This window comes from Malus domestica, chromosome 04 (genome assembly GCF_042453785.1).
Source record: "Malus domestica chromosome 04, GDT2T_hap1".
Taxonomy (NCBI): Eukaryota; Viridiplantae; Streptophyta; class Magnoliopsida; order Rosales; family Rosaceae; genus Malus; species Malus domestica.
Window position 1 is genome coordinate 23,033,512 of NC_091664.1, and position 6,000 is coordinate 23,039,511.

Below are 6,000 nucleotides of genomic sequence, written 5' to 3' on the forward strand. Positions count from 1 at the left end.
TATGTGGTGTCATGTCCCGATCCCAACATACGTCCAGGATCGACACATGACATCACCAAATACTCGTATACCTCACATATCCCATCTTTGGAATATGGCAAATCACAACTTGGAAATCAAATTGCAAAATAATTTTTTTTTCGTTTACTTTATGGCTGCATCTAACCTCCTTGTTAGACTGCCTATGTACCCTCATTAGGGATCAAGTCATTCGTAGTTCCTCATTCCACTTCAATCGAACATTCAACACATAGACCACTATGTCTCAACATAATACCACAATTCAATCATGTAGCACCTCAAGGAACATTTAACGAAGTACAATAATAATTTTTAGTCATCTCGTCATTCATCCACTCATAAGCATTCAAACACCATCCAAATATCACATCAATCAATAGAATTTGACAAGCATAAAATTCCTAGACTCAAGGTAACATAACCAACCCACATGAAAAAAAAATCAAGATTTCCCCTCCATCCTTCATATAAATCACTATGACTCAACATGATATCTCAATTCACAACATACATCATATTTAAGAACCAACAACGCACAAAACCACTTCTAGCCACATTAATTAACTATATGGTCAAAATAATAACAATTATTCTCATATCTTCTAAATTCATAAACTATGAAATTATAATTGAATCGTAGAAAATCTCGAAGGAATCCCACGGACATACAACCGCTTTTATACTTCAATTCATAATATTCTCAAAACCATTATTCACAATATACTCAAACGAAGGCTAAAGTGACACAGTTAAATCAACCATGCTTCTCCGAAGAAAGGAATTCCGGACCATCACTCAACGAAATCCGAGGGGATACGATTCTAGACCATCACTCAACGGAATCGTGAAGTACAATGTATAACAACAACTAAATGAAACCCAAATCAGATACGATTCTAGAACATCACTCAACGAAATTGCGGAGTATAAGGGATTCCGGACCATCACTCAACAGAATCCGAGTGGATACGATTCCAAACCATCACTCAACGTAATCGCGGAGTATAAGGGATTCCGGACCATATCTAAACAGAATCCGAGTGGATACGATTCCGGATCATCACTCAACGGAATCGTAGAGTAGGAGGGATTCCGGACCATCTCTCAACGGAATCCGAGTGGATACGGTTCCGGACCATCACTCAACGGAATCATGGAAGGCCAGCAACCATATATACAACGGTTCAAAGAAATGAGACAAGTACAAGTTACTTAATTTACAAAAACTCAACCAAGGAAAATAAGGCACAAATACCAAATTTAGAACGAATCAACGAAGCAGAAGATGAAATCATATCGAAGCAACAAATCCCCATCATCACGGGTTAATGGTCTACCACTAGTTCTCACATTTCATCATAACATGCCAATCAAACCAATCAAACCATATTTCGATATACACATGTCAAATCTCATTTCATAAACTTAAATCAATGGCTAAGCATTAAAAATAACAATTCAATAGAAAACATATTTATAAAACCAAGTCATATCCACATAGGATAACAATTACGAAAATAGGGTAATCACCAATATCACATATATTCAAGTCACTCACATTTCTATACATCACACTAATCCCTATGAATTACAATGTAGTCTCCTACACCATCAACTTCTCATGGCCACCAACTAATATATCACACAAGCATATAAGTTCTACAGAATATTTCAAATAGGATTCTAAGATTGCATAGCCATAAATTTATCATACTTAACATTCACATTACTAGAAATAATTAAACATCCATATATCACCATTATCATCAATACACAAGCCAAATCATGTTTAATAATCATAAGTTTATGGCTAAATATATGAAAAATCACATTTCAATAGAAATCATATTTATAAGTCCAATGCACGTTTACAAATGATATTAATATAAGAAATTAAGGTAATAACCATATCACAATATTCAAGTCACTCTCCAACCAATATAGGTCCACTAGACTTCACTTAAGTCTCCCATAGTACTAATTTTAGTTTTGGGAACGTTTCGAGACATGTTGAGCAAGAGTCAACTCTCGATCAAATATAGGGTCCACAATTCTACACAATTTAGTCTGGAAGATCCACACATTGGATTTCGGATCTGTAACTTCCCAAAGCCCACATTATGCTTCTAGAATAACATACTAAATTCCCATCGCGATCCAACGGTCAGATCTTCACCCATTACTAGAATTAAGTGGCAGTCAACAATTTATTTTACCAACTTAGAAATCCAATTAGGGAAGATCCGTATGTCGGATTCCCAATCTGTAAGTTTCTATGATGTACAAATGTTATGTTCTATCACGAAGTAAGGTTTGGAGACGATCCAACGGTCTGATCGTTGATTCATAATTAGACCAAGTAAGGTATCGTAATGAAACTAAGTCCAAACAATCAAATTACGTCATACGGATATCAATTATGAAACCAAGGCATTTACTTGAACTTAAAAGGATGTCTTCAACTCACTTGCCAGGCCGCCGCCGCACCCGCTGCCGGAGGTGGCGGTCGGCCGCCCCGACTTGCCGGAAAAATTCAACTATTTTTAAAAATTACCAAAAATTACAGAAATGAAGAGCTCAAAGCGTAGAGAAAACTTTATACCTGTGGCCAAGTCCAATTTAGTCGGGAAACACCTCAATTTCACTCAAACACCCCAAAATCCTAGAAAAGGGTGTGCTTTGATTCGGCTTTCAATCGAACTCCGACGCCTCCAACACTGCTTGGGCTTTGTTCCTAGGGTTGAGGGAAATCTTTTGGTGGTGGTTATGGACGGTGAAACTTACCGGAGCCACCAGGAAAAGGGATAAAGCTGCCGGAACACCTGTGGGTTTGTGGCTTCAAACATGAAAAATGGGAAAGAAATTGGGAAATCTAACACTACAAAGATGTAAGGCTCATCAAAGGCTTTCCATGGACTCCAAGATCACCCAAAATAGAGTTCGGATGAGGGAAATACGGCCGGGTCATATTTGAGGGTTCACGGGTCGAAAATGACCCAACTCGGGTCTCTCCTTTTCCCTCCTTGCTCTCCTCCTGATTGGCTGCTCCTCACCCTTTTTAAAATCTGATTCGTCCCCCTCCCTCCTTGTTCCTCCTGTTCCACCTTCTTCCTCCTCTCCCGCTCTTTTCTCCTCTCTCTCCAGCAACTCCCCACCTTCTTTTCTTTTTTTCCTCCTTTTCTTTTTCCTGATTGGTTCCCCCTTTTTTTTTGTTTATTTTTTTAAGAAACTTCTAAAACATCCATAAAGTTCCTTTCTCGATCCGATTCACATATGGCCTTCGCTTAAGCGCTTGTGAGGTCAAGCCCAATTAAAAACATTAAGAGTGACCCTCGAAGGTCTATGGATATAACAATTATTTTCCACAAATTCAAACTTTGTAATTAGGTAATTAAAATCTAGAATTAATTTAAATTCACGAAAATACTATAAATCCCGCCCATACGAAATACGTAGATTACAATAGTGAAATTCAGGAACGGGATTTCACATGTGGTCTCCCCCACATTTTCTTGTCCCTAGTTCTTGAAGGGATAGAGCTTCCCACACCCAAGGGAGAAAGATTCCTACACCCTTGAAGGGAGGGAGCTTCCCACATTTTAAGGGAATGAAGCTTCCCACTCTCTTGAAAGGAGGGAGCTTCCCACACTTTGAAGGGAGGAAGCTTCCCACACCCTTGAAAGGAAAAAGTCTTCACACACTTAAACCCTCCCACACCTTGAAAGGAAGAAGCTTCACACTTTGCCTAACTACAAAAAAAATCAAAAAGCCTTCCGCACTCTTGCTCAAGAGTGTGGAAGCAAAATCTATTTATGTAGTTCAAAAAAGCTTCAACCGAAAGCTTCAACAAAAAATTCAAAAAGCCTTCCCTTTTGCTCAAGAGTGTGGAAGCAAAATCTATTTATGTGGTTCAAAAAAGCTTCAACCGAAAGCTTCAACAAAAAATTCAAAAAGCCTTTCACACTCTTGCTCAAGAGCGTGGAAGCAAAATCTATTTATGTGGTTAAAAAAAGTTTCAACCAAAAGGCTTCACCTATAAAGTTTCAACCAAAAAGTTTCACCTACAAAGCTTCAACAAAAAAGTTTCAACCAAAAAGCTTCACCTACAAAGTTTCAACAAAAAAGCTTCACCTTTACAAAGCTTCAACCAAAAAGCCTCACCTACAAAGTTCAACAAAAAAGCTTCAACCACTCAAGCTATGTGCCCAAAGGAAAAAGCTTCACATACAAAGTTTCAACAAAAAAACTTCACCTACAAATCTTCAACCACTCAAGCTATGTGCCCAAAGCAAAAAGCTTCAACCATTCAAGCTATGTAAACAAAGGAAAAGGTTTCAACCACATTTTCTTTTCTCACCAAAAAGAAAGAAGGAATTGGGCTTAAGAAAAATATATATATACTTGGGCTACATTCAAAAAATATAAAATTAAAAAAAACAAAAACAAAAGAAGAAAATGAGGAGAGAATTTTTGAAGTCTTTTTTTCTAATGACTCAAGAATATCAAGTCACCGCCTTCGGCTATCCTCTTCGCTTGGAAACTTGGGGGACTCCCACTATATGTTACTACACTTCGGTATTCAGAAGTTTCGTGATTACTCAGTGACTTGGATTTTTCAAATCCCCAACCGAAAAGCTTTCCTCACGCAGGAACTTAGGGGAGCACTGTTGTACCATACTTGACCAATCCCGAAACTACCAAGCACCAATCAACTTCATACCTTCGAGGATCCACTGAGGGGTTCATGTTGAGGCACCCATGTTGAAGCACAAGAGTTTTCTTCCAACCAGGAGGCCAATTACAGCACGACACATGTTAACGTCAGAATAAAGCTCATAGAGTCCCACATCGACCGCAGACAAAAGCTGAAGACTCTCCTCAACTATAAAAGAAGATCATTCTCCTACAATGAATCCCTAATGTCATTATTGTACTTAAACTAGTCATTAGAACTCCCTAATGATGATTATGCTTGAATATATGAATTTGTGTAAACCCTTCACTATTAATAAGAACTCCTTTACTCTGTGGACGTAGCCAAATTTAGGATGAACCACGTACATCTTGTGTTTGCTTCCCTATCTCTATCTATTTACATATTTATCCTCACTAGTGACCGGAACAACCGAGCAAATGTTACAAACTTGACATTTTACGTTGTTCCAAAATCTTCACTGATTTTATGCATCAACAAATATACAACAATATTATGTTGTGATGTCAACGTGAGAATGTGACTTTGCATGAAATAGTGATTAGAATAAGTTTTTTATTTTTGTCTCATTTGAGATCTGAAGTAAAATTCTAAATCATACTGACCCGTTAACACATTCTACCTCCTTACTTAAGCTAATTTTATGAAGTTTTTATGTTCAGAAGACTTCAAAATATGATTAGAAATATTCGTTACCTTATACCGCAGACACATTGTATGTTGAGTTACCATACGTACATTTTATAAAGAAATTAAACATGATTGGTTCTCTATTTGACTTTGTTGATCACTTCATTGTTTACAAATCCAAAAGATGCATAGGCTTCAACTTCATGCACTAATGAAATTTGAAAGTGTTTAAAGATTATTTAAACGATGAAAATGAGTAAAATAGGTACACGCTTAACATTTATTCTAACATTTTTCTAATACGTACGAATATACGGCATTATATATGCAAGTGCACGTCAACCGACAGTTATTTACGACTTTCAACACACTTAATTAATGACGGTTTTCACACGAATTAATAATTAATAATCCCTTGGTCGTGTGTGTAGGATTGTCCTTAGCAACCTAATTGAATCTGTAATACTAAGATGTGGCAAAAATTCAAAAAATATAATATAAAGTATCTGGGATATTTTACTGGAAATAAAAAATAGTTTGGTCTGCTTCTGTGCGCAATTACCAAAAGGCCCACATGCGCATTCTGTCACCAATCACTGAATCACAGGCTGTCCATTTCAAAGTCTCAACATTTT